Source organism: Arachis ipaensis, chromosome B6 (assembly GCF_059453495.1).
Source record: "Arachis ipaensis isolate K30076 ecotype BB chromosome B6, ASM5945349v1, whole genome shotgun sequence".
Classification (NCBI taxonomy): Eukaryota; Viridiplantae; Streptophyta; class Magnoliopsida; order Fabales; family Fabaceae; genus Arachis; species Arachis ipaensis.
In genome coordinates, this window is record NC_142441.1 from 66575001 (window position 1) to 66592637 (window position 17637).

The window sequence follows — 17637 nt, forward strand, 5'->3', positions numbered from 1 at the left end:
TATGTGCGCATATTTTAATAGGTGCGATCATACCAGCACTAATTCACCGGATCCCATCAGAACTCCGCAGTTAAACGTGCTTGGGCGAGAGTAGTACTAGGATGGGTGACCTCCTGGGAAGTCCTCGTGTTGCACCTCTTTTTTTTTTTTTTTTTTTTTTTTTTTTTTTTTTTTTTTTTTTTTTTTTTTTTTTTTTTTTTTTTTTACGTCGTGCTTACCCTCGTTCTTTAAACGGCGCTATCTTGCACAGTTTTGTTAAAGCGAGTCTCAATGACCTGATTCTAGGCAAGCTCCCACGGGCCCCGCAAGGATTTGCAACTCGACTTACCCTACGTCGCGAGACATGCATATGTTAATTATGTGCGCATATTTTAATAGGTGCGATCATACCAGCACTAATTCACCGGATCCCATCAGAACTCCGCAGTTAAACGTGCTTGGGCGAGAGTAGTACTAGGATGGGTGACCTCCTGGGAAGTCCTCGTGTTGCACCTCTTTTTTTTTTTTTTTTTTTTTTTTACGTCGTTCTTACCCTCGTTCTTTAAACGGCGCTATCTTGAATAGTTTAGCTAAAGCGAGTCTCAATGACCTCATTTTAGGCAAGCTCGCACGGGCCCCGCAGGGATTCGCAGCTCGACTTACCCTACGTCGCAAGACATGCATATGATAATTATGTGCGCATATTATAATAGGTGTGATCATACCAGCACTAATGCACCGGATCCCATCAGAACTCCGCAGTTAAGCGTGCTTGGGCGAGAGTAGTACTAGGATGGGTGACCTCCTGGGAAGTCCTCGTGTTGCACCTCTTTTTTTTTTTTTTTTTTTTTTTTTTTTTTTTTACGTCGTGCTTACCCTCGTTCTTTAAACGGCGCTATGTTGAATAGTTTAGCTAAAGCGAGTCTCAATGACCTCATTTTAGGCAAGCTCGCACGGGCCCCGCAGGGATTCGCAGCTCGACTTACCCTACGTCGCAAGACATGCATATCATAATTATGTGCGCATATTATAATAGGTGCGATCATACCAGCACTAATGCACCGGATCCCATCAGAACTCCGCAGTTAAGCGTGCTTGGGCGAGAGTAGTACTAGGATGGGTGACCTCCTGGGAAGTCCTCGTGTTGCACCTCTTTTTTTTTTTTTTTTTTTACGTCGTGCTTGCCCTCGTTCTTTAAACGGTGCTATCTTGAATAGTTTAGCTAAAGCGAGTCTCAATGACCTTATTTTAGGCAAGCTCGCACGGGCCCGCAGGGATTCGCAGCTCGACTTACCCTACGTCGCAAGACATGCATATGATAATTATGTGCGCATATTATAATAGGTGTGATCATACCAGCACTAATGCAACGGATCCCATCAGAACTCCGCAGTTAAGCGTGCTTGGGCGAGAGTAGTACTAGGATGGGTGACTTCCTGGGAAGTCCTCGTGTTTCACCTCTTTTTTTTTTTTTTTTTTTTTTTTACGTCGTGCTTACCCTCGTTCTTTAAACGGCGCTATCTTGCACAGTTTTGTTAAAGCGAGTCTCAATGACCTGATTTTAGGCAAGCTCCCACGGGCCCCGCAGGGATTTGCAACTCGACTTACCCTACGTCGCGAGACATGCATATGATAATTATGTGCGCATATTTTAATAGGTGCGATCATACCAGCACTAATGCACCGGATCCCATCAGAACTCCGCAGTTAAGCGTGTTTGGGCGAGAGTAGTACTAGGATGGGTGACCTCCTGGGAAGTCCTCGTGTTGCACCTCTTTTTTTTTTTTTTTTTTTTTTACGTCGTGCTTACCCTCGTTCTTTAAACGGCGCTATCTTGCACAGTTTAGTTAAAGCGAGTCTCAATGACCTGATTTTAGGCAAGCTCCCACGGGCCCCGCAGGGATTTGCAACTCGACTTACCCTACGTCGCGAGACATGCATATGATAATTATGTGCGCATATTTTAATAGGAGCGATCATAACAGCACTAATGCACCGGATCCCATCAGAACTCCGCAGTTAAGCGTGCTTGGGCGAGAGTAGTACTAGGATGGGTGACCTCCTGGGAAGTCCTCGTGTTGCACCTCATTTTTTTTTTTTTTTTTTTTTTTTTTTTTTTTTTACGTCGTGCTTACCCTCGTTCTTTAAACGGCGCTATCTTGCACAGTTTTGTTAAAGCGAGTCTCAATGACCTGATTTTAGGCAAGCTCCCACGGGCCCCGCAGGGATTTGCAACTTGACTTACCCTACGTCGCGAGACATGCATATGATAATTATGTGCGCATATTTTAATAGGTGCGATCATACCAGCTATAATTCACCGGATCCCATCAGAACTCCGCAGTTAAACGTGCTTGGGCGAGAGTAGTACTAGGATGGGTGACCTCCTGGGAAGTCCTCGTGTTGCACCTCATTTTTTTTTTTTTTTTTTTTTTTTTTTTTTTTTTTACGTCGTGCTTACCCTCGTTCTTTAAACGGCGCTATCTTGCACAGTTTTGTTAAAGCGAGTCTCAATGACCTGATTTTAGGCAAGCTCCCACGGGCCCCGCAGGGATTTGCAACTTGACTTACCCTACGTCGCGAGACATGCATATGATAATTATGTGCGCATATTTTAATAGGTGCGATCATACCAGCTATAATTCACCGGATCCCATCAGAACTCCGCAGTTAAACGTGCTTGGGCGAGAGTAGTACTAGGATGGGTGACCTCCTGGGAAGTCCTCGTGTTGCACCTCTTTTTTTTTTTTTTTTTTTTTTTTTTTTTTTTTTTTTTTTTTTTTTTACGTCGTGCTTACCCTCGTTCTTTAAACGGCGCTATCTTGCACAGTTTTGTTAAAGCGAGTCTCAATGACCTGATTTTAGGCAAGCTCCCACGGGCCCCGCAGGGATTTGCAACTCGACTTACCCTACGTCGCGAGACATGCATATGATAATTATGTGCGCATATTTTAATAGGTGCGATCATACCAGCACTAATGCACCGGATCCCATCAGAACTCCGCAGTTAAGCGTGCTTCGGCGAGAGTAGTACTAGGATGGGTGACCTCCTGGGAAGTCCTCGTGTTGCACCTCTTTTTTTTTTTTTTTTTTTTTTTACGTCGTGCTTACCCTCGTTCTTTAAACGGCGCTATCTTGAATAGTTTAGCTAAAGCGAGTCTCAATGACCTCATTTTAGGCAAGCTCGCACGGGCCCCGCAGGGATTCGCAGCTCGACTTACCCTACGTCGCAAGACATGCATATGATAATTATGTGCGCATATTATAATAGGTGCGATCATACCAGCACTAATGCACCGGATCCCATCAGAACTCCGCAGTTAAGCGTGCTTGGGCGAGAGTACTACTAGGATGGGTGACCTCCTGGGAAGTCCTCGTGTTGCACCTCTTTTTTTTTTTTTTTTTTTTACGTCGTGCTTGCCCTCGTTCTTTAAACGGTGCTATCTTGAATAGTTTAGCTAAAGCGAGTCTCAATGACCTTATTTTAGGCAAGCTCGCACGGGCCCGCAGGGATTCGCAGCTCGACTTACCCTACGTCGCAAGACATGCATATGATAATTATGTGCGCATATTATAATAGGTGTGATCATACCAGCACTAATGCAACGGATCCCATCAGAACTCCGCAGTTAAGCGTGCTTGGGCGAGAGTAGTACTAGGATGGGTGACTTCCTGGGAAGTCCTCGTGTTTCACCTCTTTTTTTTTTTTTTTTTTTTTTTTTTTTTTTTTTACGTCGTGCTTACCCTCGTTCTTTAAACGGCGCTATCTTGCACAGTTTTGATAAAGCGAGTCTCAATGACCTGATTTTAGGCAAGCTCCCACGGGCCCCGCAGGGATTTGCAACTCGACTTACCCTACGTCGCGAGACATGCATATGATAATTATGTGCGCATATTTTAATAGGTGCGATCATACCAGCTATAATTCACCGGATCCCATCAGAACTCCGCAGTTAAACGTGCTTGGGCGAGAGTAGTACTAGGATGGGTGACCTCCTGGGAAGTCCTCGTGTTGCACCTCTTTTTTTTTTTTTTTTTTTTTTTTTTTTTTTTTTTTTTTTTTTTTTTTTTTACGTCGTGCTTACCCTCGTTCTTTAAACGGCGCTATCTTGCACAGTTTTGTTAAAGCGAGTCTCAATGACCTGATTTTAGGCAAGCTCCCACGGGCCCCGCAGGGATTTGCAACTCGACTTACCCTACGTCGCGAGACATGCATATGATAATTATGTGCGCATATTTTAATAGGTGCGATCATACCAGCACTAATGCACCGGATCCCATCAGAACTCCGCAGTTAAGCGTGCTTGGGCGAGAGTAGTACTAGGATGGGTGACCTCCTGGGAAGTCCTCGTGTTGCACCTCTTTTTTTTTTTTTTTTTTTTTTACGTCGTGCTTACCCTCGTTCTTTAAACGGCGCTATCTTGCACAGTTTAGTTAAAGCGAGTCTCAATGACCTGATTTTAGGCAAGCTCCCACGGGCCCCGCAGGGATTTGCAACTCGACTTACCCTACGTCGCGAGACATGCATATGATAATTATGTGCGCATATTTTAATAGGTGCGATCATAACAGCACTAATGCACCGGATCCCATCAGAACTCCGCAGTTAAGCGTGCTTGGGCGAGAGTAGTACTAGGATGGGTGACCTCCTGGGAAGTCCTCGTGTTGCACCTCTTTTTTTTTTTTTTTTTTTTTTTTTTTTTTTTTTTTTTTACGTCGTGCTTACCCTCGTTCTTTAAACGGCGCTATCTTGCACAGTTTTGTTAAAGCGAGTCTCAATGACCTGATTTTAGGCAAGCTCCCACGGGCCCCGCAGGGATTTGCAACTCGACTTACCCTACGTCGCGAGACATGCATATGATAATTATGTGCGCATATTTTAATAGGTGCGATCATACCAGCACTAATTCACCAGATCCCATCAGAACTCCGCAGTTAAGCATGCTTGGGCGAGAGTAGTACTAGGATGGGTGACCTCCTGGGAAGTCCTCGTGTTGCACCTCTTTTTTTTTTTTTTTTTTTTTTTTACGTCGTGCTTACCCTCGTTCTTTAAACGGCGCTATCTTGCACAGTTTTGTTAAAGCGAGTCTCAATGACCTGATTCTAGGCAAGCTCCCACGGGCCCCACAAGGATTTGCAACTCGACTTACCCTACGTCGCGAGACATGCATATGTTAATTATGTGCGCATATTATAATAGGTGCGATCATACCAGCACTAATTCACCGGATCCCATCAGAACTCCGCAGTTAAACGTGCTTGGGCGAGAGTAGTACTAGGATGGGTGACCTCCTGGGAAGTCCTCGTGTTGCACCTCTTTTTTTTTTTTTTTTTTTTTTTTTTTTTTTTTACGTCGTGCTTACCCTCGTTCTTTAAACGGCGCTATCTTGCACAGTTTTGTTAAAGCGAGTCTCAATGACCTGATTTTAGGCAAGCTCCCACGGGCCCCGCAGGGATTTGCAACTTGACTTACCCTACGTCGCGAGACATGCATATGATAATTATGTGCGCATATTTTAATAGGTGCGATCATACCAGCTATAATTCACCGGATCCCATCAGAACTCCGCAGTTAAACGTGCTTGGGCGAGAGTAGTACTAGGATGGGTGACCTCCTGGGAAGTCCTCGTGTTGCACCTCTTTTTTTTTTTTTTTTTTTTTTTTTTTTTTTTTTTTTTTTTTTTTTTTTTTTTTTTTTTTTACGTCGTGCTTACCCTCGTTCTTTAAACGGCGCTATCTTGCACAGTTTTGTTAAAGCGAGTCTCAATGACCTGATTTTAGGCAAGCTCCCACGGGCCCCGCAGGGATTTGCAACTCGACTTACCCTACGTCGCGAGACATGCATATGATAATTATGTGCGCATATTTTAATAGGTGCGATCATACCAGCACTAATGCACCGGATCCCATCAGAACTCCGCAGTTAAGCGTGCTTCGGCGAGAGTAGTACTAGGATGGGTGACCTCCTGGGAAGTCCTCGTGTTGCACCTCTTTTTTTTTTTTTTTTTTTTTTTTTTTTTTTTTTTTTTTTTTTTTTTTTTACGTCGTGCTTACCCTCGTTCTTTAAACGGCGCTATCTTGAATAGTTTAGCTAAAGCGAGTCTCAATGACCTCATTTTAGGCAAGCTCGCACGGGCCCCGCAGGGATTCGCAGCTCGACTTACCCTACGTCGCAAGACATGCATATGATAATTATGTGCGCATATTATAATAGGTGCGATCATACCAGCACTAATGCACCGGATCCCATCAGAACTCCGCAGTTAAGCGTGCTTGGGCGAGAGTACTACTAGGATGGGTGACCTCCTGGGAAGTCCTCGTGTTGCACCTCTTTTTTTTTTTTTTTTTTACGTCGTGCTTGCCCTCGTTCTTTAAACGGTGCTATCTTGAATAGTTTAGCTAAAGCGAGTCTCAATGACCTTATTTTAGGCAAGCTCGCACGGGCCCGCAGGGATTCGCAGCTCGACTTACCCTACGTCGCAAGACATGCATATGATAATTATGTGCGCATATTATAATAGGTGTGATCATACCAGCACTAATGCAACGGATCCCATCAGAACTCCGCAGTTAAGCGTGCTTGGGCGAGAGTAGTACTAGGATGGGTGACTTCCTGGGAAGTCCTCGTGTTTCACCTCTTTTTTTTTTTTTTTTTTTTTTTTTTTTTTACGTCGTGCTTACCCTCGTTCTTTAAACGGCGCTATCTTGCACAGTTTTGTTAAAGCGAGTCTCAATGACCTGATTTTAGGCAAGCTCCCACGGGCCCCGCAGGGATTTGCAACTCGACTTACCCTACGTCACGAGACATGCGTATGATAATTATGTGCGCATATTTTAATAGGTGCGATCATACCAGCTATAATTCACCGGATCCCATCAGAACTCCGCAGTTAAACGTGCTTGGGCGAGAGTAGTACTAGGATGGGTGACCTCCTGGGAAGTCCTCGTGTTGCACCTCTTTTTTTTTTTTTTTTTTTTTTTTTTTTTTTTTTTTTTTTTTTTTTTTTTTTTTTTACGTCGTGCTTACCCTCGTTCTTTAAACGGCGCTATCTTGCACAGTTTTGTTAAAGCGAGTCTCAATGACCTGATTTTAGGCAAGCTCCCACGGGCCCCGCAGGGATTTGCAACTCGACTTACCCTACGTCGCGAGACATGCATATGATAATTATGTGCGCATATTTTAATAGGTGCGATCATACCAGCACTAATGCACCGGATCCCATCAGAACTCCGCAGTTAAGCGTGCTTGGGCGAGAGTAGTACTAGGATGGGTGACCTCCTGGGAAGTCCTCGTGTTGCACCTCTTTTTTTTTTTTTTTTTTTTTTTACGTCGTGCTTACCCTCGTTCTTTAAACGGCGCTATCTTGCACAGTTTAGTTAAAGCGAGTCTCAATGACCTGATTTTAGGCAAGCTCCCACGAGCCCCGCAGGGATTTGCAACTCGACTTACCCTACGTCGCGAGACATGCATATGATAATTATGTGCGCATATTTTAATAGGTGCGATCATAACAGCACTAATGCACCGGATCCCATCAGAACTCCGCAGTTAAGCGTGCTTGGGCGAGAGTAGTACTAGGATGGGTGACCTCCTGGGAAGTCCTCGTGTTGCACCTCTTTTTTTTTTTTTTTTTTTTTTTTTTTTTTTTTTTTTTTTTTTTTTTTTTACGTCGTGCTTACCCTCGTTCTTTAAACGGCGCTATCTTGCACAGTTTTGTTAAAGCGAGTCTCAATGACCTGATTTTAGGCAAGCTCCCACGGGCCCCGCAGGGATTTGCAACTCGACTTACCCTACGTCGCGAGACATGCATATGATAATTATGTGCGCATATTTTAATAGGTGCGATCATACCAGCACTAATTCACCAGATCCCATCAGAACTCCGCAGTTAAGCATGCTTGGGCGAGAGTAGTACTAGGATGGGTGACCTCCTGGGAAGTCCTCGTGTTGCACCTCTTTTTTTTTTTTTTTTTTTTTTTTACGTCGTGCTTACCCTCGTTCTTTAAACGGCGCTATCTTGCACAGTTTTGTTAAAGCGAGTCTCAATGACCTGATTCTAGGCAAGCTCCCACGGGCCCCGCAAGGATTTGCAACTCGACTTACCCTACGTCGCGAGACATGCATATGTTAATTATGTGCGCATATTTTAATAGGTGCGATCATACCAGCACTAATTCACCGGATCCCATCAGAACTCCGCAGTTAAACGTGCTTGGGCGAGAGTAGTACTAGGATGGGTGACCTCCTGGGAAGTCCTCGTGTTGCACCTCTTTTTTTTTTTTTTTTTTTTTTTTTTTTACGTCGTTCTTACCCTCGTTCTTTAAACGGCGCTATCTTGAATAGTTTAGCTAAAGCGAGTCTCAATGACCTCATTTTAGGCAAGCTCGCACGGGCCCCGCAGGGATTCGCAGCTCGACTTACCCTACGTCGCAAGACATGCATATGATAATTATGTGCGCATATTATAATAGGTGCGATCATACCAGCACTAATGCACCGGATCCCATCAGAACTCCGCAGTTAAGCGTGCTTGGGCGAGAGTAGTACTAGGATGGGTGACCTCCTGGGAAGTCCTCGTGTTGCACCTCTTTTTTTTTTTTTTTTTTTACGTCGTGCTTGCCCTCGTTCTTTAAACGGTGCTATCTTGAATAGTTTAGCTAAAGCGAGTCTCAATGACCTTATTTTAGGCAAGCTCGCACGGGCCCGCAGGGATTCGCAGCTCGACTTACCCTACGTCGCAAGACATGCATATGATAATTATGTGCGCATATTATAATAGGTGTGATCATACCAGCACTAATGCAACGGATCCCATCAGAACTCCGCAGTTAAGCGTGCTTGGGCGAGAGTAGTACTAGGATGGGTGACTTCCTGGGAAGTCCTCGTGTTGCACCTCTTTTTTTTTTTTTTTTTTTTTTTACGTCGTGCTTACCCTCGTTCTTTAAACGGCGCTATCTTGCACAGTTTAGTTAAAGCGAGTCTCAATGACCTGATTTTAGGCAAGCTCCCACGGGCCCCGCAGGGATTTGCAACTCGACTTACCCTACGTCGCGAGACATGCATATGATAATTATGTGCGCATATTTTAATAGGTGCGATCATACCAGCACTAATGCACCGGATCCCATCAGAACTCCGCAGTTAAGCGTGCTTGGGCGAGAGTAGTACTAGGATGGGTGACCTCCTGGGAAGTCCTCGTGTTGCACCTCTTTTTTTTTTTTTTTTTTTTTTTACGTCGTGCTTACCCTCGTTCTTTAAACGGCGCTATCTTGCACAGTTTTGTTAAAGCGAGTCTCAATGACCTGATTCTAGGCAAGCTCCCACGGGCCCCGCAAGGATTTGCAACTCGACTTACCCTACGTCGCGAGACATGCATATGTTAATTATGTGCGCATATTTTAATAGGTGCGATCATACCAGCACTAATTCACCGGATCCCATCAGAACTCCGCAGTTAAACGTGCTTGGGCGAGAGTAGTACTAGGATGGGTGACCTCCTGGGAAGTCCTCGTGTTGCACCTCTTTTTTTTTTTTTTTTTTTTACGTCGTTCTTACCCTCGTTCTTTAAACGGCGCTATCTTGAATAGTTTAGCTAAAGCGAGTCTCAATGACCTCATTTTAGGCAAGCTCGCACGGGCCCCGCAGGGATTCGCAGCTCGACTTACCCTACGTCGCAAGACATGCATATGATAATTATGTGCGCATATTATAATAGGTGTGATCATACCAGCACTAATGCAACGGATCCCATCAGAACTCCGCAGTTAAGCGTGCTTGGGCGAGAGTAGTACTAGGATGGGTGACTTCCTGGGAAGTCCTCGTGTTGCACCTCTTTTTTTTTTTTTTTTTTTTTACGTCGTGCTTACCCTCGTTCTTTAAACGGCGCTATCTTGCACAGTTTAGTTAAAGCGAGTCTCAATGACCTGATTTTAGGCAAGCTCCCACGGGCCCCGCAGGGATTTGCAACTCGACTTACCCTACGTCGCGAGACATGCATATGATAATTATGTGCGCATATTTTAATAGGTGCGATCATACCAGCACTAATGCACCGGATCCCATCAGAACTCCGCAGTTAAGCGTGCTTGGGCGAGAGTAGTACTAGGATGGGTGACCTCCTGGGAAGTCCTCGTGTTGCACCTCTTTTTTTTTTTTTTTTTTTTTTTACGTCGTGCTTACCCTCGTTCTTTAAACGGCGCTATCTTGCACAGTTTTGTTAAAGCGAGTCTCAATGACCTGATTCTAGGCAAGCTCCCACGGGCCCCGCAAGGATTTGCAACTCGACTTACCCTACGTCGCGAGACATGCATATGTTAATTATGTGCGCATATTTTAATAGGTGCGATCATACCAGCACTAATTCACCGGATCCCATCAGAACTCCGCAGTTAAACGTGCTTGGGCGAGAGTAGTACTAGGATGGGTGACCTCCTGGGAAGTCCTCGTGTTGCACCTCTTTTTTTTTTTTTTTTTTTTTTTTTTTTTTTTTTTTTTTTTTTTTTTTTTTTTTTTACGTCGTGCTTACCCTCGTTCTTTAAACGGCGCTATCTTGCACAGTTTTGTTAAAGCGAGTCTCAATGACCTGATTTTAGGCAAGCTCCCACGGGCCCCGCAGGGATTTGCAACTCGACTTACCCTACGTCGCGAGACATGCATATGATAATTATGTGCGCATATTTTAATAGGTGCGATCATACCAGCACTAATTCACCAGATCCCATCAGAACTCCGCAGTTAAGCATGCTTGGGCGAGAGTAGTACTAGGATGGGTGACCTCCTGGGAAGTCCTCGTGTTGCACCTCTTTTTTTTTTTTTTTTTTTTTACGTCGTGCTTACCCTCGTTCTTTAAACGGCGCTATCTTGCACAGTTTTGTTAAAGCGAGTCTCAATGACCTGATTCTAGGCAAGCTCCCACGGGCCCCGCAAGGATTTGCAACTCGACTTACCCTACGTCGCGAGACATGCATATGTTAATTATGTGCGCATATTTTAATAGGTGCGATCATACCAGCACTAATTCACCGGATCCCATCAGAACTCCGCAGTTAAACGTGCTTGGGCGAGAGTAGTACTAGGATGGGTGACCTCCTGGGAAGTCCTCGTGTTGCACCTCTTTTTTTTTTTTTTTTTTTTTTTTTTTTACGTCGTTCTTACCCTCGTTCTTTAAACGGCGCTATCTTGAATAGTTTAGCTAAAGCGAGTCTCAATGACCTCATTTTAGGCAAGCTCGCACGGGCCCCGCAGGGATTCACAGCTCGACTTACCCTACGTCGCAAGACATGCATATGATAATTATGTGCGCATATTATAATAGGTGCGATCATACCAGCACTAATGCACCGGATCCCATCAGAACTCCGCAGTTAAGCGTGCTTGGGCGAGAGTAGTACTAGGATGGGTGACCTCCTGGGAAGTCCTCGTGTTGCACCTCTTTTTTTTTTTTTTTTTTACGTCGTGCTTGCCCTCGTTCTTTAAACGGTGCTATCTTGAATAGTTTAGCTAAAGCGAGTCTCAATGACCTTATTTTAGGCAAGCTCGCACGGGCCCGCAGGGATTCGCAGCTCGACTTACCCTACGTCGCAAGACATGCATATGATAATTATGTGCGCATATTATAATAGGTGTGATCATACCAGCACTAATGCAACGGATCCCATCAGAACTCCGCAGTTAAGCGTGCTTGGGCGAGAGTAGTACTAGGATGGGTGACTTCCTGGGAAGTCCTCGTGTTGCACCTCTTTTTTTTTTTTTTTTTTTTTTTTTACGTCGTGCTTACCCTCGTTCTTTAAACGGCGCTATCTTGCACAGTTTAGTTAAAGCGAGTCTCAATGACCTGATTTTAGGCAAGCTCCCACGGGCCCCGCAGGGATTTGCAACTCGACTTACCCTACGTCGCGAGACATGCATATGATAATTATGTGCGCATATTTTAATAGGTGCGATCATACCAGCACTAATGCACCGGATCCCATCAGAACTCCGCAGTTAAGCGTGCTTGGGCGAGAGTAGTACTAGGATGGGTGACCTCCTGGGAAGTCCTCGTGTTGCACCTCTTTTTTTTTTTTTTTTTTTTTTTACGTCGTGCTTACCCTCGTTCTTTAAACGGCGCTATCTTGCACAGTTTTGTTAAAGCGAGTCTCAATGACCTGATTCTAGGCAAGCTCCCACGGGCCCCGCAAGGATTTGCAACTCGACTTACCCTACGTCGCGAGACATGCATATGTTAATTATGTGCGCATATTTTAATAGGTGCGATCATACCAGCACTAATTCACCGGATCCCATCAGAACTCCGCAGTTAAACGTGCTTGGGCGAGAGTAGTACTAGGATGGGTGACCTCCTGGGAAGTCCTCGTGTTGCACCTCTTTTTTTTTTTTTTTTTTTTTTTTTTTTTTTTTTTTTTTTTTTTTTTTTTTTTTTTTTTTTACGTCGTGCTTACCCTCGTTCTTTAAACGGCGCTATCTTGCACAGTTTTGTTAAAGCGAGTCTCAATGACCTGATTTTAGGCAAGCTCCCACGGGCCCCGCAGGGATTTGCAACTCGACTTACCCTACGTCGCGAGACATGCATATGATAATTATGTGCGCATATTTTAATAGGTGCGATCATACCAGCACTAATGCACCGGATCCCATCAGAACTCCGCAGTTAAGCGTGCTTGGGCGAGAGTAGTACTAGGATGGGTGACCTCCTGGGAAGTCCTCGTGTTGCACCTCTTTTTTTTTTTTTTTTTTTTTTTTTACGTCGTGCTTACCCTCGTTCTTTAAACGGCGCTATCTTGCACAGTTTAGTTAAAGCGAGTCTCAATGACCTGATTTTAGGCAAGCTCCCACGGGCCCCGCAGGGATTTGCAACTCGACTTACCCTACGTCGCGAGACATGCATATGATAATTATGTGCGCATATTTTAATAGGTGCGATCATAACAGCACTAATGCATCGGATCCCATCAGAACTCCGCAGTTAAGCGTGCTTGGGCGAGAGTAGTACTAGGATGGGTGACCTCCTGGGAAGTCCTCGTGTTGCACCTCTTTTTTTTTTTTTTTTTTTTTTTTTTTTTTTTTTTTTTTTTTTTTTTTTTACGTCGTGCTTACCCTCGTTCTTTAAACGGCGCTATCTTGCACAGTTTTGTTAAAGCGAGTCTCAATGACCTGATTTTAGGCAAGCTCCCACGGGCCCCGCAGGGATTTGCAACTCGACTTACCCTACGTCGCGAGACATGCATATGATAATTATGTGCGCATATTTTAATAGGTGCGATCATACCAGCACTAATGCACCGGATCCCATCAGAACTCCGCAGTTAAGCGTGCTTGGGCGAGAGTAGTACTAGGATGGGTGACCTCCTGGGAAGTCCTCGTGTTGCACCTCTTTTTTTTTTTTTTTTTTACGTCGTGCTTGCCCTCGTTCTTTAAACGGTGCTATCTTGAATAGTTTAGCTAAAGCGAGTCTCAATGACCTTATTTTAGGCAAGCTCGCACGGGCCCGCAGGGATTCGCAGCTCGACTTACCCTACGTCGCAAGACATGCATATGATAATTATGTGCGCTTATTATAATAGGTGTGATCATACCAGCACTAATGCAACGGATCCCATCAGAACTCCGCAGTTAAGCGTGCTTGGGCGAGAGTAGTACTAGGATGGGTGACTTCCTGGGAAGTCCTCGTGTTGCACCTCTTTTTTTTTTTTTTTTTTTTTTTACGTCGTGCTTACCCTCGTTCTTTAAACGGCGCTATCTTGCACAGTTTAGTTAAAGCGAGTCTCAATGACCTGATTTTAGGCAAGCTCCCACGGGCCCCGCAGGGATTTGCAACTCGACTTACCCTACGTTGCGAGACATGCATATGATAATTATGTGCGCATATTTTAATAGGTGCGATCATACCAGCACTAATGCACCGGATCCCATCAGAACTCCGCAGTTAAGCGTGCTTGGGCGAGAGTAGTACTAGGATGGGTGACCTCCTGGGAAGTCCTCGTGTTGCACCTCTTTTTTTTTTTTTTTTTTTTTTTTACGTCGTGCTTACCCTCGTTCTTTAAACGGCGCTATCTTGCACAGTTTTGTTAAAGCGAGTCTCAATGACCTGATTCTAGGCAAGCTCCCACGGGCCCCGCAAGGATTTGCAACTCGACTTACCCTACGTCGCGAGACATGCATATGTTAATTATGTGCGCATATTTTAATAGGTGCGATCATACCAGCACTAATTCACCGGATCCCATCAGAACTCCGCAGTTAAACGTGCTTGGGCGAGAGTAGTACTAGGATGGGTGACCTCCTGGGAAGTCCTCGTGTTGCACCTCTTTTTTTTTTTTTTTTTTTTTTTACGTCGTGCTTACCCTCGTTCTTTAAACGGCGCTATCTTGCACAGTTTAGTTAAAGCGAGTCTCAATGACCTGATTTTAGGCAAGCTCCCACGGGCCCCGCAGGGATTTGCAACTCGACTTACCCTACGTCGCGAGACATGCATATGATAATTATGTGCGCATATTTTAATAGGTGCGATCATAACAGCACTAATGCACCGGATCCCATCAGAACTCCGCAGTTAAGCGTGCTTGGGCGAGAGTAGTACTAGGATGGGTGACCTCCTGGGAAGTCCTCTTGTTGCACCTCTTTTTTTTTTTTTTTTTTTTTTTTTTTTTTTTTTTTTTTTTTTTTACGTCGTGCTTACCCTCGTTCTTTAAACGGCGCTATCTTGCACAGTTTTGTTAAAGCGAGTCTCAATGACCTGATTTTAGGCAAGCTCCCACGGGCCCCGCAGGGATTTGCAACTCGACTTACCCTACGTCGCGAGACATGCATATGATAATTATGTGCGCATATTTTAATAGGTGCGATCATACCAGCACTAATTCACCAGATCCCATCAGAACTCCGCAGTTAAGCATGCTTGGGCGAGAGTAGTACTAGGATGGGTGACCTCCTGGGAAGTCCTCGTGTTGCACCTCTTTTTTTTTTTTTTTTTTTTTTTTACGTCGTGCTTACCCTCGTTCTTTAAACGGCGCTATCTTGCACAGTTTTGTTAAAGCGAGTCTCAATGACCTGATTCTAGGCAAGCTCCCACGGGCCCCGCAAGGATTTGCAACTCGACTTACCCTACGTCGCGAGACATGCATATGTTAATTATGTGCGCATATTTTAATAGGTGCGATCATACCAGCACTAATTCACCGGATCCCATCAGAACTCCGCAGTTAAACGTGCTTGGGCGAGAGTAGTACTAGGATGGGTGACCTCCTGGGAAGTCCTCGTGTTGCACCTCTTTTTTTTTTTTTTTTTTTTTTTTTTTACGTCGTTCTTACCCTCGTTCTTTAAACGGCGCTATCTTGAATAGTTTAGCTAAAGCGAGTCTCAATGACCTCATTTTAGGCAAGCTCGCACGGGCCCCGCAGGGATTCGCAGCTCGACTTACCCTACGTCGCAAGACATGCATATGATAATTATGTGCGCATATTATAATAGGTGCGATCATACCAGCACTAATGCACCGGATCCCATCAGAACTCCGCAGTTAAGCGTGCTTGGGCGAGAGTAGTACTAGGATGGGTGACCTCCTGGGAAGTCCTCGTGTTGCACCTCTTTTTTTTTTTTTTTTTTACGTCGTGCTTGCCCTCGTTCTTTAAACGGTGCTATCTTGAATAGTTTAGCTAAAGCGAGTCTCAATGACCTTATTTTAGGCAAGCTCGCACGGGCCCGCAGGGATTCGCAGCTCGACTTACCCTACGTCGCAAGACATGCATATGATAATTATGTGCGCATATTATAATAGGTGTGATCATACCAGCACTAATGCAACGGATCCCATCAGAACTCCGCAGTTAAGCGTGCTTGGGCGAGAGTAGTACTAGGATGGGTGACTTCCTGGGAAGTCCTCGTGTTGCACCTCTTTTTTTTTTTTTTTTTTTTTTTTACGTCGTGCTTACCCTCGTTCTTTAAACGGCGCTATCTTGCACAGTTTAGTTAAAGCGAGTCTCAATGACCTGATTTTAGGCAAGCTCCCACGGGCCCCGCAGGGATTTGCAACTCGACTTACCCTACGTCGCGAGACATGCATATGATAATTATGTGCGCATATTTTAATAGGTGCGATCATACCAGCACTAATGCACCGGATCCCATCAGAACTCCGCAGTTAAGCGTGCTTGGGCGAGAGTAGTACTAGGATGGGTGACCTCCTGGGAAGTCCTCGTGTTGCACCTCTTTTTTTTTTTTTTTTTTTTTTTTACGTCGTGCTTACCCTCGTTCTTTAAACGGCGCTATCTTGCACAGTTTTGTTAAAGCGAGTCTCAATGACCTGATTCTAGGCAAGCTCCCACGGGCCCCGCAAGGATTTGCAACTCGACTTACCCTACGTCGCGAGACATGCATATGTTAATTATGTGCGCATATTTTAATAGGTGCGATCATACCAGCACTAATTCACCGGATCCCATCAGAACTCCGCAGTTAAACGTGCTTGGGCGAGAGTAGTACTAGGATGGGTGACCTCCTGGGAAGTCCTCGTGTTGCACCTCTTTTTTTTTTTTTTTTTTTTTTACGTCGTTCTTACCCTCGTTCTTTAAACGGCGCTATCTTGAATAGTTTAGCTAAAGCGAGTCTCAATGACCTCATTTTAGGCAAGCTCGCACGGGCCCCGCAGGGATTCGCAGCTCGACTTACCCTACGTCGCAAGACATGCATATGATAATTATGTGCGCATATTATAATAGGTGTGATCATACCAGCACTAATGCAACGGATCCCATCAGAACTCCGCAGTTAAGCGTGCTTGGGCGAGAGTAGTACTAGGATGGGTGACTTCCTGGGAAGTCCTCGTGTTGCACCTCTTTTTTTTTTTTTTTTTTTTTTTTACGTCGTGCTTACCCTCGTTCTTTAAACGGCGCTATCTTGCACAGTTTAGTTAAAGCGAGTCTCAATGACCTGATTTTAGGCAAGCTCCCACGGGCCCCGCAGGGATTTGCAACTCGACTTACCCTACGTCGCGAGACATGCATATGATAATTATGTGCGCATATTTTAATAGGTGCGATCATACCAGCACTAATGCACCGGATCCCATCAGAACTCCGCAGTTAAGCGTGCTTGGGCGAGAGTAGTACTAGGATGGGTGACCTCCTGGGAAGTCCTCGTGTTGCACCTCTTTTTTTTTTTTTTTTTTTTTTTTTACGTCGTGCTTACCCTCGTTCTTTAAACGGCGCTATCTTGCACAGTTTTGTTAAAGCGAGTCTCAATGACCTGATTCTAGGCAAGCTCCCACGGGCCCCGCAAGGATTTGCAACTCGACTTACCCTACGTCGCGAGACATGCATATGTTAATTATGTGCGCATATTTTAATAGGTGCGATCATACCAGCACTAATTCACCGGATCCCATCAGAACTCCGCAGTTAAACGTGCTTGGGCGAGAGTAGTACTAGGATGGGTGACCTCCTGGGAAGTCCTCGTGTTGCACCTCTTTTTTTTTTTTTTTTTTTTTTTTTTTTTACGTCGTTCTTACCCTCGTTCTTTAAACGGCGCTATCTTGAATAGTTTAGCTAAAGCGAGTCTCAATGACCTCATTTTAGGCAAGCTCGCACGGGCCCCGCAGGGATTCGCAGCTCGACTTACCCTACGTCGCAAGACATGCATATGATAATTATGTGCGCATATTA

General features: G+C 44.9%; 55 non-coding genes across 55 annotated transcripts; all 55 read left to right on the top strand.

Moving 5' to 3' along the window:
* Window positions 1–19: 19 nt before the first annotated feature.
* Window positions 20–138, top strand: LOC148559541 (5S ribosomal RNA). Its single transcript, XR_015889603.1, has one exon. It is a non-coding gene; the product is annotated as a 5S ribosomal RNA (ribosomal RNA).
* A 238-nt stretch (window positions 139–376) lies between these two features.
* Window positions 377–495, top strand: LOC148559542 (5S ribosomal RNA). The gene has a single exon (XR_015889604.1). It is a non-coding gene; the product is annotated as a 5S ribosomal RNA (ribosomal RNA).
* Window positions 496–690: 195 nt separating this feature from the next.
* LOC148559543 (5S ribosomal RNA) lies at window positions 691–809 on the top strand. Its single transcript, XR_015888816.1, has one exon. It is a non-coding gene; the product is annotated as a 5S ribosomal RNA (ribosomal RNA).
* Window positions 810–1013: 204 nt separating this feature from the next.
* LOC148559544 (5S ribosomal RNA) lies at window positions 1014–1132 on the top strand. The gene has a single exon (XR_015887781.1). It is a non-coding gene; the product is annotated as a 5S ribosomal RNA (ribosomal RNA).
* Window positions 1133–1321: 189 nt separating this feature from the next.
* Window positions 1322–1440, top strand: LOC148559545 (5S ribosomal RNA). Its single transcript, XR_015891716.1, has one exon. It is a non-coding gene; the product is annotated as a 5S ribosomal RNA (ribosomal RNA).
* A 195-nt stretch (window positions 1441–1635) lies between these two features.
* Window positions 1636–1754, top strand: LOC148559546 (5S ribosomal RNA). Its single transcript, XR_015889245.1, has one exon. It is a non-coding gene; the product is annotated as a 5S ribosomal RNA (ribosomal RNA).
* A 193-nt stretch (window positions 1755–1947) lies between these two features.
* Window positions 1948–2066, top strand: LOC148559547 (5S ribosomal RNA). Its single transcript, XR_015891099.1, has one exon. It is a non-coding gene; the product is annotated as a 5S ribosomal RNA (ribosomal RNA).
* A 206-nt stretch (window positions 2067–2272) lies between these two features.
* Window positions 2273–2391, top strand: LOC148559548 (5S ribosomal RNA). The gene has a single exon (XR_015891299.1). It is a non-coding gene; the product is annotated as a 5S ribosomal RNA (ribosomal RNA).
* A 207-nt stretch (window positions 2392–2598) lies between these two features.
* LOC148559549 (5S ribosomal RNA) lies at window positions 2599–2717 on the top strand. Its single transcript, XR_015891300.1, has one exon. It is a non-coding gene; the product is annotated as a 5S ribosomal RNA (ribosomal RNA).
* Window positions 2718–2935: 218 nt separating this feature from the next.
* On the top strand, window positions 2936–3054 carry LOC148559550 (5S ribosomal RNA). The gene has a single exon (XR_015890575.1). It is a non-coding gene; the product is annotated as a 5S ribosomal RNA (ribosomal RNA).
* A 194-nt stretch (window positions 3055–3248) lies between these two features.
* On the top strand, window positions 3249–3367 carry LOC148559551 (5S ribosomal RNA). Its single transcript, XR_015890302.1, has one exon. It is a non-coding gene; the product is annotated as a 5S ribosomal RNA (ribosomal RNA).
* Window positions 3368–3557: 190 nt separating this feature from the next.
* LOC148559552 (5S ribosomal RNA) lies at window positions 3558–3676 on the top strand. Its single transcript, XR_015891717.1, has one exon. It is a non-coding gene; the product is annotated as a 5S ribosomal RNA (ribosomal RNA).
* Window positions 3677–3881: 205 nt separating this feature from the next.
* LOC148559553 (5S ribosomal RNA) lies at window positions 3882–4000 on the top strand. The gene has a single exon (XR_015891301.1). It is a non-coding gene; the product is annotated as a 5S ribosomal RNA (ribosomal RNA).
* A 222-nt stretch (window positions 4001–4222) lies between these two features.
* Window positions 4223–4341, top strand: LOC148559554 (5S ribosomal RNA). Its single transcript, XR_015887792.1, has one exon. It is a non-coding gene; the product is annotated as a 5S ribosomal RNA (ribosomal RNA).
* Window positions 4342–4534: 193 nt separating this feature from the next.
* Window positions 4535–4653, top strand: LOC148559555 (5S ribosomal RNA). The gene has a single exon (XR_015890242.1). It is a non-coding gene; the product is annotated as a 5S ribosomal RNA (ribosomal RNA).
* A 210-nt stretch (window positions 4654–4863) lies between these two features.
* Window positions 4864–4982, top strand: LOC148559556 (5S ribosomal RNA). Its single transcript, XR_015891229.1, has one exon. It is a non-coding gene; the product is annotated as a 5S ribosomal RNA (ribosomal RNA).
* A 195-nt stretch (window positions 4983–5177) lies between these two features.
* Window positions 5178–5296, top strand: LOC148559557 (5S ribosomal RNA). Its single transcript, XR_015889605.1, has one exon. It is a non-coding gene; the product is annotated as a 5S ribosomal RNA (ribosomal RNA).
* Window positions 5297–5500: 204 nt separating this feature from the next.
* On the top strand, window positions 5501–5619 carry LOC148559558 (5S ribosomal RNA). The gene has a single exon (XR_015891302.1). It is a non-coding gene; the product is annotated as a 5S ribosomal RNA (ribosomal RNA).
* Window positions 5620–5851: 232 nt separating this feature from the next.
* Window positions 5852–5970, top strand: LOC148559559 (5S ribosomal RNA). Its single transcript, XR_015890576.1, has one exon. It is a non-coding gene; the product is annotated as a 5S ribosomal RNA (ribosomal RNA).
* Window positions 5971–6191: 221 nt separating this feature from the next.
* LOC148559560 (5S ribosomal RNA) lies at window positions 6192–6310 on the top strand. Its single transcript, XR_015890303.1, has one exon. It is a non-coding gene; the product is annotated as a 5S ribosomal RNA (ribosomal RNA).
* Window positions 6311–6498: 188 nt separating this feature from the next.
* Window positions 6499–6617, top strand: LOC148559561 (5S ribosomal RNA). The gene has a single exon (XR_015891718.1). It is a non-coding gene; the product is annotated as a 5S ribosomal RNA (ribosomal RNA).
* A 201-nt stretch (window positions 6618–6818) lies between these two features.
* Window positions 6819–6937, top strand: LOC148559562 (5S ribosomal RNA). Its single transcript, XR_015891303.1, has one exon. It is a non-coding gene; the product is annotated as a 5S ribosomal RNA (ribosomal RNA).
* A 227-nt stretch (window positions 6938–7164) lies between these two features.
* Window positions 7165–7283, top strand: LOC148559563 (5S ribosomal RNA). Its single transcript, XR_015887803.1, has one exon. It is a non-coding gene; the product is annotated as a 5S ribosomal RNA (ribosomal RNA).
* Window positions 7284–7477: 194 nt separating this feature from the next.
* On the top strand, window positions 7478–7596 carry LOC148559564 (5S ribosomal RNA). The gene has a single exon (XR_015890243.1). It is a non-coding gene; the product is annotated as a 5S ribosomal RNA (ribosomal RNA).
* Window positions 7597–7817: 221 nt separating this feature from the next.
* LOC148559565 (5S ribosomal RNA) lies at window positions 7818–7936 on the top strand. Its single transcript, XR_015891230.1, has one exon. It is a non-coding gene; the product is annotated as a 5S ribosomal RNA (ribosomal RNA).
* A 195-nt stretch (window positions 7937–8131) lies between these two features.
* LOC148559566 (5S ribosomal RNA) lies at window positions 8132–8250 on the top strand. The gene has a single exon (XR_015889606.1). It is a non-coding gene; the product is annotated as a 5S ribosomal RNA (ribosomal RNA).
* A 199-nt stretch (window positions 8251–8449) lies between these two features.
* LOC148559567 (5S ribosomal RNA) lies at window positions 8450–8568 on the top strand. The gene has a single exon (XR_015887814.1). It is a non-coding gene; the product is annotated as a 5S ribosomal RNA (ribosomal RNA).
* Window positions 8569–8757: 189 nt separating this feature from the next.
* On the top strand, window positions 8758–8876 carry LOC148559568 (5S ribosomal RNA). Its single transcript, XR_015891035.1, has one exon. It is a non-coding gene; the product is annotated as a 5S ribosomal RNA (ribosomal RNA).
* A 194-nt stretch (window positions 8877–9070) lies between these two features.
* LOC148559569 (5S ribosomal RNA) lies at window positions 9071–9189 on the top strand. Its single transcript, XR_015887825.1, has one exon. It is a non-coding gene; the product is annotated as a 5S ribosomal RNA (ribosomal RNA).
* A 194-nt stretch (window positions 9190–9383) lies between these two features.
* On the top strand, window positions 9384–9502 carry LOC148559570 (5S ribosomal RNA). Its single transcript, XR_015889608.1, has one exon. It is a non-coding gene; the product is annotated as a 5S ribosomal RNA (ribosomal RNA).
* Window positions 9503–9693: 191 nt separating this feature from the next.
* Window positions 9694–9812, top strand: LOC148559571 (5S ribosomal RNA). The gene has a single exon (XR_015891036.1). It is a non-coding gene; the product is annotated as a 5S ribosomal RNA (ribosomal RNA).
* A 192-nt stretch (window positions 9813–10004) lies between these two features.
* Window positions 10005–10123, top strand: LOC148559572 (5S ribosomal RNA). Its single transcript, XR_015887836.1, has one exon. It is a non-coding gene; the product is annotated as a 5S ribosomal RNA (ribosomal RNA).
* Window positions 10124–10317: 194 nt separating this feature from the next.
* Window positions 10318–10436, top strand: LOC148559573 (5S ribosomal RNA). The gene has a single exon (XR_015889609.1). It is a non-coding gene; the product is annotated as a 5S ribosomal RNA (ribosomal RNA).
* A 227-nt stretch (window positions 10437–10663) lies between these two features.
* On the top strand, window positions 10664–10782 carry LOC148559574 (5S ribosomal RNA). The gene has a single exon (XR_015891232.1). It is a non-coding gene; the product is annotated as a 5S ribosomal RNA (ribosomal RNA).
* Window positions 10783–10974: 192 nt separating this feature from the next.
* Window positions 10975–11093, top strand: LOC148559575 (5S ribosomal RNA). The gene has a single exon (XR_015889610.1). It is a non-coding gene; the product is annotated as a 5S ribosomal RNA (ribosomal RNA).
* Window positions 11094–11292: 199 nt separating this feature from the next.
* Window positions 11293–11411, top strand: LOC148559576 (5S ribosomal RNA). The gene has a single exon (XR_015887846.1). It is a non-coding gene; the product is annotated as a 5S ribosomal RNA (ribosomal RNA).
* Window positions 11412–11599: 188 nt separating this feature from the next.
* On the top strand, window positions 11600–11718 carry LOC148559577 (5S ribosomal RNA). Its single transcript, XR_015891037.1, has one exon. It is a non-coding gene; the product is annotated as a 5S ribosomal RNA (ribosomal RNA).
* A 196-nt stretch (window positions 11719–11914) lies between these two features.
* Window positions 11915–12033, top strand: LOC148559578 (5S ribosomal RNA). The gene has a single exon (XR_015887857.1). It is a non-coding gene; the product is annotated as a 5S ribosomal RNA (ribosomal RNA).
* Window positions 12034–12227: 194 nt separating this feature from the next.
* On the top strand, window positions 12228–12346 carry LOC148559579 (5S ribosomal RNA). Its single transcript, XR_015889611.1, has one exon. It is a non-coding gene; the product is annotated as a 5S ribosomal RNA (ribosomal RNA).
* Window positions 12347–12578: 232 nt separating this feature from the next.
* LOC148559580 (5S ribosomal RNA) lies at window positions 12579–12697 on the top strand. Its single transcript, XR_015887868.1, has one exon. It is a non-coding gene; the product is annotated as a 5S ribosomal RNA (ribosomal RNA).
* A 196-nt stretch (window positions 12698–12893) lies between these two features.
* On the top strand, window positions 12894–13012 carry LOC148559581 (5S ribosomal RNA). Its single transcript, XR_015891052.1, has one exon. It is a non-coding gene; the product is annotated as a 5S ribosomal RNA (ribosomal RNA).
* A 221-nt stretch (window positions 13013–13233) lies between these two features.
* LOC148559582 (5S ribosomal RNA) lies at window positions 13234–13352 on the top strand. Its single transcript, XR_015887879.1, has one exon. It is a non-coding gene; the product is annotated as a 5S ribosomal RNA (ribosomal RNA).
* A 188-nt stretch (window positions 13353–13540) lies between these two features.
* LOC148559583 (5S ribosomal RNA) lies at window positions 13541–13659 on the top strand. Its single transcript, XR_015891038.1, has one exon. It is a non-coding gene; the product is annotated as a 5S ribosomal RNA (ribosomal RNA).
* A 194-nt stretch (window positions 13660–13853) lies between these two features.
* LOC148559584 (5S ribosomal RNA) lies at window positions 13854–13972 on the top strand. The gene has a single exon (XR_015887891.1). It is a non-coding gene; the product is annotated as a 5S ribosomal RNA (ribosomal RNA).
* Window positions 13973–14167: 195 nt separating this feature from the next.
* Window positions 14168–14286, top strand: LOC148559585 (5S ribosomal RNA). The gene has a single exon (XR_015889612.1). It is a non-coding gene; the product is annotated as a 5S ribosomal RNA (ribosomal RNA).
* Window positions 14287–14480: 194 nt separating this feature from the next.
* Window positions 14481–14599, top strand: LOC148559586 (5S ribosomal RNA). Its single transcript, XR_015891376.1, has one exon. It is a non-coding gene; the product is annotated as a 5S ribosomal RNA (ribosomal RNA).
* Window positions 14600–14815: 216 nt separating this feature from the next.
* LOC148559587 (5S ribosomal RNA) lies at window positions 14816–14934 on the top strand. The gene has a single exon (XR_015891233.1). It is a non-coding gene; the product is annotated as a 5S ribosomal RNA (ribosomal RNA).
* Window positions 14935–15129: 195 nt separating this feature from the next.
* LOC148559588 (5S ribosomal RNA) lies at window positions 15130–15248 on the top strand. The gene has a single exon (XR_015889613.1). It is a non-coding gene; the product is annotated as a 5S ribosomal RNA (ribosomal RNA).
* Window positions 15249–15446: 198 nt separating this feature from the next.
* LOC148559589 (5S ribosomal RNA) lies at window positions 15447–15565 on the top strand. The gene has a single exon (XR_015887902.1). It is a non-coding gene; the product is annotated as a 5S ribosomal RNA (ribosomal RNA).
* Window positions 15566–15753: 188 nt separating this feature from the next.
* On the top strand, window positions 15754–15872 carry LOC148559590 (5S ribosomal RNA). The gene has a single exon (XR_015891039.1). It is a non-coding gene; the product is annotated as a 5S ribosomal RNA (ribosomal RNA).
* Window positions 15873–16067: 195 nt separating this feature from the next.
* On the top strand, window positions 16068–16186 carry LOC148559591 (5S ribosomal RNA). Its single transcript, XR_015887913.1, has one exon. It is a non-coding gene; the product is annotated as a 5S ribosomal RNA (ribosomal RNA).
* Window positions 16187–16381: 195 nt separating this feature from the next.
* Window positions 16382–16500, top strand: LOC148559592 (5S ribosomal RNA). The gene has a single exon (XR_015889614.1). It is a non-coding gene; the product is annotated as a 5S ribosomal RNA (ribosomal RNA).
* Window positions 16501–16693: 193 nt separating this feature from the next.
* On the top strand, window positions 16694–16812 carry LOC148559593 (5S ribosomal RNA). Its single transcript, XR_015891041.1, has one exon. It is a non-coding gene; the product is annotated as a 5S ribosomal RNA (ribosomal RNA).
* A 195-nt stretch (window positions 16813–17007) lies between these two features.
* LOC148559594 (5S ribosomal RNA) lies at window positions 17008–17126 on the top strand. Its single transcript, XR_015887923.1, has one exon. It is a non-coding gene; the product is annotated as a 5S ribosomal RNA (ribosomal RNA).
* Window positions 17127–17322: 196 nt separating this feature from the next.
* On the top strand, window positions 17323–17441 carry LOC148559595 (5S ribosomal RNA). Its single transcript, XR_015889615.1, has one exon. It is a non-coding gene; the product is annotated as a 5S ribosomal RNA (ribosomal RNA).
* Window positions 17442–17637: the final 196 nt, after the last annotated feature.